Source organism: Thamnophis sirtalis, unplaced genomic scaffold (genome assembly GCF_051295495.1).
Source record: "Thamnophis sirtalis isolate CommonGarterSnake01/CBP01778 unplaced genomic scaffold, rThaSir2_p1.2 scaffold_1, whole genome shotgun sequence".
NCBI classification, from domain to species: Eukaryota; Metazoa; Chordata; class Lepidosauria; order Squamata; family Natricidae; genus Thamnophis; species Thamnophis sirtalis.
In genome coordinates, this window is record NW_028261381.1 from 73,090,272 (window position 1) to 73,102,556 (window position 12,285).

Genomic DNA, 12,285 nt, shown 5'->3' on the forward strand with positions numbered 1-12,285 from the left:
AAGGTTATAGAAGATGATCATATAGCCCCAGGACTTTGCAACAATCATAAATAGTCAATTGCCAAGCATATAAATTTTGATCCTGTGACCATGGAAATGCTGCAATGATCGTTAACTGTAAAAAGTGGTTGTGTTACTTTTTTCAGTGCCATTGTAACTTCAATGAAGCTGAAAGGTGAGAAACTCACAACAGACAGAAGAATCCCTCCACATACAGGAAGAACATTTTTGGAATTTATTACAAGCTGTGTAGTACCACCAATATTGGAAACTGTGTGGCTTCTATGACAGAAGATTATAAGCCATGCAAGATTCTCTTATAACCATACCTGCTTCAGAACTCATCATAAAAAGTTATCTGACAACTGTAAGAATAGAACACTAAACTAGGTAAACTTTTCACCTGCTCCATGATAGTTTAATTAATTTAAACTTTAACTGTGTGTAAAATATTGTCATTGATATTTTAACCCATTATACCAAAGGAAAGTTGATTGAAAAGTTCTACATGATATTTCATCTCCTATATTATCCATGGAATGACTTCTCTGATGTCCATGCTCTTTCCTCTTTCTTTCATGGTTTCTCACTTCCATAAAAGCTCAGCTAATTAAGGACATTTAGTTTAGTTATTAGACTGAACTGTAATCCACAATGGCAGGGTTTTATTATTTAGCCTAAACTCAATAGTCAATTTAGGGTTTAGTAGCATGCATGAACTCTACATTTATATTTTTAAAAACTTAGTAAATATGTAGCCACACATTTATTCTTCTGTTCAGAAATATTCATTTCTTAGCATTTCTTTTGAAGAAATTTTCATTATTCAAACTTTGCATTTAGTTATTTAATTTCTATAGCCGCCCATCTCAGCCAATGATTCTGGGCGGCTTACAATTAAAAAAAATATTACAATTAAAACACTAAACTTTTTGAAACATTAAAGTATCAAATAAATATACAGTATTTTAGTGCCTAAAGAATTTAATAACTTCATATGCCCTCAATATGAGGTCTAATCACTCACACTAAATTCCAATAAAACAATTCATACATAATATTAGGATGGATCTCCCTATAACGTCCATCATATAGCTATGAAAAGCAAATGTTTACACTACCCCACTTTTTTTTAAAAAATCCTTTCATTGCTTTTCTGTTAAAATGAACAGGCTTTCTATCTTAAGTTCAAATATCAATATATGCTTTTAGAGGAGGAAGAGCAGCACAAAAATAAAATTAGTAACAATAGTTTTAGCTATATTTTACCACAGTAATGAAAAATGTTCACTATCTAGGCAATTCAAGTCAGGATTCAGTTCAACTACAGCCAAGGATATACCTTCTTTCATCATCAAAAAACTTCAATTTCCAATTGGGATTAAAGAATAGGATTTAAAATGCAGTGCAAGCTATGCTTTTTTATACAGAAGGAAGACTCTTCAAGCCAAGTTCCCACATCATTCATGACGTCAAGGAGTTTGTCAACATGAAATTGTAGCAAATTGTAGCAAAATAATGACCAATTTTATTCAGTTACCAAAGAACACCTTATTTTCAACTGATTTTCAAGATGTTTTTCATTTTCTAATAATTATTTCTAAATAGCAATAGCAATAGCAGTTAGACTTATATACCGCTTCATAGGGCTTTCAGCCCTCTCTAAGCGGTTTACAGAGTCAGCATATTGCCCCCAACAACAATCTGGGTCCTCATTTTACCCACCTCGGAAGGATGGAAGGCTGAGTCAACCCTGAGCCAGTGAGATTTGAACAGCCGAACTGCAGAACTGCAGTCAGCTGAAGTAGCCTGCAGTGCTGCATTTAACCACTGCGCCACCTCTGCTCTTAAATAATATCAACAGAAAGATGGTACTCACAAATTAAGTGGATTTGCCATTCACTTAGTGGATACACATAGGGACTCAATCTAAAGAGAACAGTGGGAATATGAGCATGCATTTGCACATTTAGGGATATGAGAAACAGTCTGGTGTAGTGGTTAAGGCTCTAGGCTAGAACCCAGGATACTGTGTGTTCTAGTCCCACATTAGGCACAAAATCCGACTGGGTGACTCTGTCAGTCTTAGCTCATGATGTCAGACTCAAGTGACAAGCTATCATTCAAGCCCTGTATTTGTGGGGAGGGGGAGGGACTAGGAAGAAAAAGAAAAAAAAGTCCATACTTGGCATGTAGCTTCATTTTTCCTTTACCCAACACTGCTGTTAAATGATGGCTCATTTAACATTCCCAGAGGAAGCTCTTTCCAGAATTTCATCTGAATGATGGTCTACTACACAGCACAGCTTATGTCATGATGTTCAGTGGGAACATCATGATATAAGTGGAGCAGAAACCTGTTTCCAGGGGTGGGGCTCACAGGTGGGCTCCAATTTAGGAGGCAGAGTCAATGAGAATTAGTGCATGCTTGGTCAGAGGACTGATCCTGCTGCCTAGTATGACTTGCCTTTAAACAACAGGATGTGAGCCTCTCCCTCCTGCTTCCCAAGGGAATAAACACAATCCCCTCCCGTTTAGCTCAAGGAAAGATGAAAACATGCTTAAAACACTCAATGCTACCAACCTGTTTTAAAATATAGCAAACACACACATATGTACCCATAAAACAAGCCAGCTTACACCATATACAGGGAAGGTTGTCTTGTATTCACAGGCATGAAGCACAAAATTATTGAAGCCCCTGGGAAATTAAGCAGCTGGAGATTTCTCTCCCATTAATCCAGAGGAGTTATTCCCAGGACCTATTTTCAAGTGACAGTTTGCAAACCTGGGAGTGGCATCAACTAGCAAGGAAGGAAGCCATGTTAACCCCTCCTCAATCAGTACCCAATCATAACAAAAGGCTACTATAGACTGGGAAGTAACAGAAGATCACAGAAAAGGATTAAAAACCCCAAAGGGGCAGAAAGGACCATTCCACATTAAACACTGCAGCTCAGGGCCTTTTCCTTTCAAAGTCTTCCAAAACTATGTAACACAGATTATTCGTGTGTGTACACGTCCAAACAAGGACCTTAATCAGCCCGCTGCATCTGTGAACCAAACTTACTTCACTATTCTCTCAGACCACTCCCTAAACTGCATGGGGGGGGGGGAGAAGTGCAATCAAAACCCACAAGTACCTACAGCTTTGGCAAATGGCTCAAAAAGAACAACACTGGAAGAGGAAAATCGGGGGATACAGAAAATATCGCCATCAGCATCCGTGGCTTCTAGAAGATGCAACCACTGGCACTCCTATTAATCAGCCGCCACCCGCCACCCCTCTCTGGCGCTGACAGGAAGTGTTTACAGAAAGCACAGTCACAATATAGCTGGGAACAGAGACAGGCAAGCAGGTGGTGGGTCAAACCCTCCCGTTTCCGAGCCCCCAAAACCCACCCGATTCTCCAGGGCAGCAAAAATTCCAAAGCCCTAGAAAAACGCCGAGCCGGTGAACTTCCTCGCGTCAAGATGTGCCGGTCCACAGCCTAATATTAGCGTCTGTGAGGAGGAGGAGGAGGCGGCTGCTAGACCGGGAAATCGCGGGGGGGGGGGGGGAACCGGAGAGCGTGTTGTCACACACCATCCTTGGACACGCCTCGCCCCATTGCACAGCGTTCCACCCAGGGCTTTCTTTTAAGCCGTAGCGCCGTCCCTGCGTGGAATTGCACTTTGCCCTTTGGATTTCACAAGTGGACGATGAACAAGGAGAAGCCCAACGCTTCAGAATGAAACCCACCCGCCTGGCAGCATCCCAAGACACCCTTTCAGCCTCGCTGCGATCTCCCTTAACGTCCCTCGACTGACAATCGGACACACCCCATAATAGCTTGTCTTCTCGCACACGAGGCTGTTCCCCCTGACAGACGCAATCGCCCTGCCTTCCCTTCTCGTACGCCGACGACCGCCTCCCACGCTGCTTTTGGCCGAAGGAAGCGCCACCTCCCCAACCGATCCCCCTCCGAGTCTCTCCTACTTAGAAATGAGGGTGGCGAGGATGATGCTGATCTAACCTAAGGAGGGGGAGGCTGGCCTTTACACCCCTACTTCGGAGATTAGGGATACAACCGAAGCGACTTCAGCCAAGATCCAGGGAAAGAGATGTTCTATAGCGCGCAACCCGCCTTTTTCTTCCCCCATTTTGGCTCATAAAAGCCGAGCGCTGCAACTAACAGCTCCCTCTACACGGCTGCCCTGGGGCGCGACGTGTGAACCACTGCAGGATCCCTGGCTATTACAGCCCGCATCTTGAATATTCGCCTGAAAACTGAACCGAAGAACGCCCACAAATCCGCAGGCGCTCCGTGGCCGCCTTCCCGAGGGCTGCTAAGTAATTACTTACACAGGTGAGCCGAATCAACCTTCAAGGAGAACGTGCTTCTAACCCCCAAAACAGCATTTAAGAATTGGAGGAGGAAGCTCTACTTACTACTTATAGCCTGGGAGGTTTTCCTTGCAAACCAGAAAAGCAAAGCTGCCTTTTTTTCTTAGAGGGTTAAAAAAAAATTGGAAGCGTGCGAGGAAATGCAAAGTTTGAGTGGTGCCTGGCAGGAGAAAAGCGCCTTCGCGAGACTCCGCGTCCCCTTCCGCAGAAAGACCGGCTGCTCTCTTAGTCAAGGCTCCGTCGGTCCGATGCAGCGGCGAACTTTCCACCTAGGCGGCGGAGGAGCCCCGTGTTTGCAACGCCCTCCCCGCATTGGCACCCAACACTGAGGCACCCGTTCCGCCCGGGTGCTGCCGTGACGGCGGCTTGGACAATGTGTGCGCGCAAAGCCAGCCCCAGGCAGCGGGCGGCACACGCCCAAACGCCGCTCGACGCCCACTCGACGCTCGCAACCTCCCGGAGCAGCTGATAGGCGCTCCCGCTCAACCTTCGGGCTCCAGGCCGCGGCTCCCCCACTCCTCCGACCTCGTGGTCGGCTGCGAGACACGTCAATCACTCCCAGAGCAACCTTCTCCCTCGGCCCCGCCCGCTGCTGTGTTGCTGTCGCTCCTCTGGCCTGGGCTTTCGGAGAGCGGCAAGGGGCCGGAGGAGAAGGAGGAGGAGGGAGGGAGGAAATGGGTGTAGCGTGCTGGGAGAAGGGAATCGCCTCTCGCGTGGCTTATTTTTAGAGTCTGCTGCTTCCTCCAGGCAAATAAAGCCTCCTCCTCCTCTGCCGGGATGAGGAGATGCGCGCCCTCCCTTCCTCCCGAGGTAAATATGCCATCCAGGTTTAGTTCTCTTGTGAGCGAGGCCTCCCTCAGCAGCACTCCCCCCATTTCCTTCCTCTTTTTTTAGGACCCCTTTTTGTGCGTAGCTTGGTTGTGCCGCTGTGTTCGCTCTTCTGCTGCTCCTACTGCTGGGCCCTTTTTCTCTGTTATCCTTTCCCTGCCTGCACAGAGAAATGCTGGCTGTGAAGTCGGTAGGATGTGGGGAATCCGCGCTAGCCTAGTTGGAAAAGGCGGAAGGGAGGATGAATAGGAAAGCGCACAAAGGAATGGCAGCTTTCCCCAACCAGGCGCTCTCCAGAACTGAAGTACAAATCCCATTATCCCCTCCTACGATTGTGTGAGCCGCATGGGCAGGCACTAGAGTGTCGGTAGCCACGGTAGAAGATTGTGAATTGCAATCCTCCTTACTGGCGGGTTCTGTTAATTAGACTAGTAAGAAAACATTGCAAATAATGGTTCTTAAAAAGTTAAACGTTCTCCAAAGTGAGGGGCGTTGTTACATACATATAAACTTTTGGCTTGACTTGGAATTAAATATCCAGTGTGGGATCAAATATATAATTGTAGAATTTGGGTTATTAGGGTAAATATTGGGGGAAGATTTTTTATGTTATTCTTATTTAAACTATTATTTAAAAATGGTATATACTCTGCATAACCTGAAGCAAAGTGTAAATTATCTGCTTTGCAGACTTTATCCTGACTAAAATGTAAGTGAGGAAACACAAACTTCCTGCTTTGAAATCAAATACTGTAAAAAACATTGCAAAGAATCAAACAAGATCAAAATACAATAGCTATAAACAAAATGTTCCTTTAAATCCAACATTTTTCTCTCAATTTTTTATTCATATAAAATATGAGTGCTTAGCATTGTGATATGCCCAAACATCCACAAAAATGTACATTTACTATATTTTTATATCACCGTACTCTACATAGACTTGTGCACAGTACAGTAAAAACAAAGTAGTCATAAAATATCAAAAGTAAATATAGCAATACATTAACACCATCGATCCCTTTAATATTGTTATGTGATATAGCAGGGTTCCCAATGATTGATCTTAATTCTGAACAGCTTTATTTTGATGGCTTGCCTGCAATTCAGAAGTAATGCTGTCATCCAGTTTTCAGGTAGGAACCTATTCCATAAGGAAGAGATATTACAGAAAAATCTACATTACTTGCTCTCATCTAAATGTCTCACGTAGAAGGAACCCTTAGTATTCTTAGCAGGTAGTCCAAATGGGGTGAGTAGGATCCATTGGAAGCAGATAGTCCTGTGGGAGCGAAACAGTGTAGAGCTTTAGGTCAAACCCACCACTTTGAATGGTATCTGGTATTCCCTTTATATAATTTTTTCATTTTCATAACAACCATATGTATACTATTACATAACCAACATTGTATTATATTATTAGATGTTTACATCAATTCGCAGCCAATGCATCTTTTGAGAACCCTTCAAATTAGAAGTAATTAGTAATTAGAAGATGAAAATGTCAGTCAAGATTTCCAGGACTCCAGGAAAGTTCATAGCTGGCACACCATGCAATTCTAGGCCAGGTCCCCTAACAACAGTCTCCAACTGTTTTATCTAGCCATGAGTCTAGAAGGAACCCTAAGTCACAGACTGATTCCTTCATTGAGAGTGCTATCCCATCCAAAGTCACCATTGGAGTAAACAGGCCCAAATGGCTGGGAGGAGTGAATGAACAACAGCTTAGTCTTGCTGAGATTCAGCCTCAGTTTCTTTGTCTCCATAAAGATATTTACAGTCTTCAAACACTGGGTTAGAATTCCCAATGTATGACTGGGATGGAGATGCAGTTCTGGGGTTCTGATTATACCATCACAAACTAATAGATGACTTCTCCCATCAGCTTGTATATTCATTAGCAGCAGAGAAGAACCTTGTGCCCTCCCATTTTGGAGTAATCAATGAGTTAGTTTCTCCTCCACACCTAGGGACTGAATCTGTCCATTCAGGAAGGAGCAAAACCACTGCAAACAGTGCCCGGACTCCCAATCTTAGGAACTAAGGCCAAATTTCAACCAAAAGTTTACTGGGTGGGGTCTTAAACCATAATGTAGTTTGTTTGATTTGGGCACTACAGCATAGTCTGTTCTGTACACCTAGTCATTTATAGTTTACCCAGTAAGTTATGGCTTAAAATAGCATGTAAGCAAAGTCATTCAGAGCTTAGTGGCAAGAGATGCTACAGAATATTCCATGAGCAACATTCAGAGGCAGTTCTTTTACGTACACCATCTTGTTGCTCTCTAGTCTAACTTTGTCCTAACTCTATCTCTTGAGCAATCAGGCTGTCATATAGAAACTCTCCAGTGCCGTCTGAGAATGAAGTAAGCACATTCTAACAGCTCTAGTATTATATTAACTGAACAGAAACGAAAATGATCAGGACAGAAACAAAAAACAAGCTGCCCCAAAGCTGGTCTTTGGCTGATTTGCAGGCATCGCAGCAGCCCTGAGAAGGAGGAATAGATTAAAGAAAACGTTCCAGCTGATCTCATATTGCTGGGGCCTAAGCAGCATGCATATTTCAGAGCAGCAATCTGAGGCCACTCACTTTTAATGGGCCATAAGTGCATATATAGAAATCTAGTTGTTGTTTTTTCTTTAAAAAGTCAGAACTGTAGAATAATAGCTATAGCTTTCATCATCTTGCTATAAACCGTGCCTGCTAAGTCAGTGCATGTGTTCCCCAACATGCTAAACTACAAGTAAGCAAACCGTGTGATGAATTAATACTATGTTTGGACCATAGTACTCATTAAAGAAGCAGAATATCTAGTCGAAGGAGCACGTGGTTTTAGGCTAACAGCAAAGATCTTCACATGAAGAAATTTGTCAGTAAAACTTTTCTGGCAATTCTTTACAAGTTGTTTTAAATAGTTTAAAACTGTGCTATTTCTGGGATCAAACTTGATCATTTTGGGATGTGTGTTAGTGAAAAGTAAAGTGCTTCCTTTTATCCCCTAAGAATATGACACAAGCACTTTGCTACAGCAACCTGGCCCATGAAATAGAATAATGTTGATCATGAGATATTGGTTGCTATGGTGAGTAAAACTGAGATTTGTGGCTTTGCATTATTTAGAAGACGGGTTCTTGTCAATAAGAGCCTTTACAAGGATATACCTGAGATAAGGGTAAAGCTAAAAGTCCCATCTCTAATAAAAATAAAGTACATAAAAGTTATGTATTATACAAAATTAATCAGATTCAGATGAATGATTCATAATCTGTCTCCCATAAAGAACTGAAACTGAATTGGGAATTATTTATTCTTCCCTCAACTGATAAAACATTTATTGCACCTACCAAATATGCATTAGACTTGATAAATCTATTTATCTTGCCTTTGGTAACCAAGAAAAAAAGAGGAACCACATTGTATATCTGCTGGAATGCATTTGGTTATGTATATAATATTTCTGATATTCAGGTTTAGCTTCTTTTGAAGCTTTTTGTTGCTTTCTTTATCCTGCTGTAAAATGTTCACATGACTTAAATCCTTAATATCTAGAACAGGTTTTGCATGTAGCCACTTGCAAAGAATTAAACATTTGATATTACATATTAGCTGTGAACCATATGAACCATATAAACCATGTTTTGAGATTTTGAATATCCAAATTCCTGCGTGTGAAAATGACTTTTTCAATTCAGCTGATGATCAGATCACTGTCTTTAATTTAAAAAAACGTGTTAAGACACTCATCTGATGATGATGAGGCCCTGTGATTTAGCAGCAATTGTTACTGTTTTTTTTAAAGAAAACAGAACATTGTTTTCCAGCAATAAAATGTTGAATCATCCCTACTGGCAGAAAGGATTGTGGAGCTGCTAATGGCATTGCACATGGGTATGTCTAGTTTAATGAAAAGAAGGGCTAGGGGAGACATGATAACAGTGTTCCAATATCTCAGGGGTTGCCACAAAGAAGAGGGAGTCATACTATTCTCCAAGGCACCTGAGGGTAGAACAAGAAGCAATGTGTGGAAACTAATCAAGGAGAGAAGCAACTTAGAACTGAGGAGAAATTTCCTGAGAGTTAGAACAATTAATCAGTGGAACAGCTTGCCTCCAGAAGTTGTGAATGCCCCAACACTGGAAGTCTTTAAAAAGATGTTGGATAGCCATTTGTCTGAAACGGTATAGCATTTCCTGCCTAGGCAGGGGGTTGGACTAGAAGACCTCCAGCTCCAAGGTCCCTTCCAACTCTGCTATTGTATTGTATTGTAAGAACAATGAACTGAATTATGCTGCTACTATATAAAGAAAGGACTGATTTGAATATAACCATACAAAAATGTATAAAGTTTCTGACTTGGTATCCACATGTACTGGAATGGAATTTCGAGTTTCACATAGTATATGAAATAAATATTGGACCTGCTCCTGTGATGCTATGTGAGAAAGACCTTGGGAGATTGGGATACTGCCAAGGGAACAGTCAGATAAGTGATAGCAAAATCCATTGCTGAACAGTGGGCGGGGCAAGAGTCTCAGAAGAGACCCTCCCTAGTTACTTAGCTATAACAATATTGGGAGGGGGGGTTGTACTTTTAGATTCTGTTAATGTAGCTTTACATGTGGAATTAGCTCATCTGGTCAGGTTTCCTCACTAGCCTACCATGTCTGAAAAGTTCAGATAATCAAAGGATAGTTGATTATGGAAATTAATAATATGCTTTCTTCCAGGGAAGAAATGGCAAACTGAAGAAAGTGTCAGAAGGGAAAGCAAGCAAGTAGATCAGCTCTTTGTAATTCCTCTGTAGACAAGGAAAGAATTTGAGACCTCTAAAAAGTGCTCCAGACAGTTGCTCCATGAGAGGAAAGCACAAGATCTGTAGATTTAAGAATTCTGGGAGGCAAGGGAATAAACCTTTTGCTGAAACTGCAGGTGGCTGCAGTTTCAGAAAAGACATTAAGTTTGCATATTTGTTTTTCTAGTTACTTCTGGATATTGCTTGTTAACTCATTTTCAGCTATTAGGAACCTTTGCATCAATAGGTTGTACAGCACAAGTGAGTTCTACTCCTGCCTGAGGCATGAAAGCCAGTTGTGTGGCCTTGAGCCCAGTTCTCCTCTCTCAGCCCAACTCACATCACAGATTTATTGCTGTGGAGAAAATAGGATGAAGGAGTAATAGATACATTTGCTGCCTTGAGTTAATAATTAAAATAATAAAGATGGAGTAAAAAAATATTTTAAAACTACAAATTAGACTTAAAACATTTCTTTTGGAATAAAAAGCAAAAGCGTGATTAGAACTTCGAGTTTGGAAGCCTACAAACTAAGGGTCCACATGGATTTGATTTTAAAATTAATTATAATAATATTCCTGTGAGTACATGTTTTTGTTTTGAATTCTCTTTAAGATAGGATGGGACTTTTAAGGTTGGATATTACAGAAACAAAGTCTTCAAAGACCTTGGATATTACAGGGAAGCAGAAGGAACTAAAGATTATAATTAAAGAGAAACACTTAAACTTGACTTTCTAACACAGAATGGAGCAAAATATTTTTGATATTATTTGAAGGGACTAAAGTTTAAGATTGTTAAGCAAAAGAGGAAAAATAAAAAGTTGATTTATTTGATCAAAGCTAAAATAGATACGTTATTATCTCTGATAACCTTTAATGGATATTTCCTGTTCAAGACTAAATGTGGTTTTAAGAATTTGTTTAAAGATAGATGGGAAGAAGTTACAAAAGTAATTACTTTTTGTGATGAAGGGGGAAGTAATTTCTGTAGGTGTGTGTGTATTGTGTGTATTTTCTTTATTTTCTGCACTTTATTCTTTTTTTAAAAATTCCTTGTTTTTATTAGTTTTTATCTTTTTAATTCTAATTTTTAATGAAATTACTATTAAAAGGAAATTAACAGATGCCATATAACAACATAATCTGGGTCTGAAGAGAATCTTAGGTGCTGATCAAATATTTACCATCTCTCAACTTTCCCAGCCTGAAGAATTTTCTTTAAGGCATAGCAGAATGTATTATTATCAGTGGTCCTTATTAGACGGACATTTCAAACTTCCCTTATCTAAAACAAATTTGCCCTTATGATTTCGAGATTGAAACCATTGCTCGTATATCTATTGCAAATTTTACCAAGATAAAAAGCAATTACCTTAAAACGTTAACATTATCAGTACTATGATTAAATTTTTTGTTGCTTTATTTAAAACATGCCATGAAATACTGCATCCTTGACTATACACACAGAGAGATACACAACGCACAAACACACACACTCACCTGGATCATCATAATAAAATGTATAGGTACAAGCAATGGTGGGATTCAGCCAGTTTGCACCACTTCAGAACTGGTTGTTAGCTTTCTGAGCAATTTGGTGAACTGGTTGTTGGAAGAAATCATAAGGGTAGAGAACCTGTTGTTAAATTATTTGAATCCCACCACTGGGCATAAGTAGGTAGATAGCCAAGCTATCATAATAATTTTTAGTAGCATTTATTTTTCTGATTCATCACTTATAGTCCTATACTATAATTTCACCTTAGAAAAATGTTCTGTGAACATAAATGATTTGTTACATTGATCACATTAAGTCAACATCTATCAAAGGATCAGTCCTCAGTCTAGAATTAAATAAAGTCTGATCATAAGAGTACATTAGTTGTATCCAAAGAAATATGTCTATGGCATATATTTATTTACAGCATTTATTAAAAGGCACTAAAGATATTTTGGTAGAAAATTCAAATGACAGAAATCCATTTTGTAGCCTTCCCAATTTGAATTTTCTTGGGTCATTGCTAGATAATTATTTTTAGATTGGAAAAATAGTTCTATTCTTAGATTCAAGAAACTTACGTACCTGTTTTTGAAAAACCAATTTTATCTGCTAATCAAAAATGGCTCAATATATTTTTCTATATCATAGACTTTATATTTTGTAAAGTTAGAAAATCATTTAAAATTTTTCCCCTAGGGTACATTTAGAACTCTATATGACATATTTAGTTTCTCTCATTTTTGTTTCATTTGTTTAATTCTTGTTATATTG

At 40.1% G+C, this 12,285-nt stretch overlaps 2 protein-coding genes across 3 annotated transcripts in view; one reads left to right on the forward strand and one right to left on the reverse strand.

The window, feature by feature from the left end:
- HRAS (HRas proto-oncogene, GTPase) overlaps positions 1-4,811 on the reverse strand; it is a 75,521-nt gene extending 70,710 nt beyond the window's left edge. The window contains exon 1 of one of the 2 annotated variants that reach the window (XM_087716053.1): positions 4,433-4,811. The gene's annotated coding sequence lies outside the window, so the exon portion shown is untranslated. Of the gene's footprint in view, positions 1-3,402; positions 3,507-4,432 lie in introns of those variants that run through there. The other variant, XM_087716061.1, reaches the window with a different exon arrangement.
- A 221-nt stretch (positions 4,812-5,032) lies between these two features.
- The window catches only part of LRRC56 (leucine rich repeat containing 56), a 58,970-nt gene continuing 51,717 nt past the window's right edge, over positions 5,033-12,285 (forward strand). The window contains exon 1 of the mRNA XM_087716042.1: positions 5,033-5,197. The gene's annotated coding sequence lies outside the window, so the exon portion shown is untranslated. The remainder of the gene's footprint in view (positions 5,198-12,285) is intronic.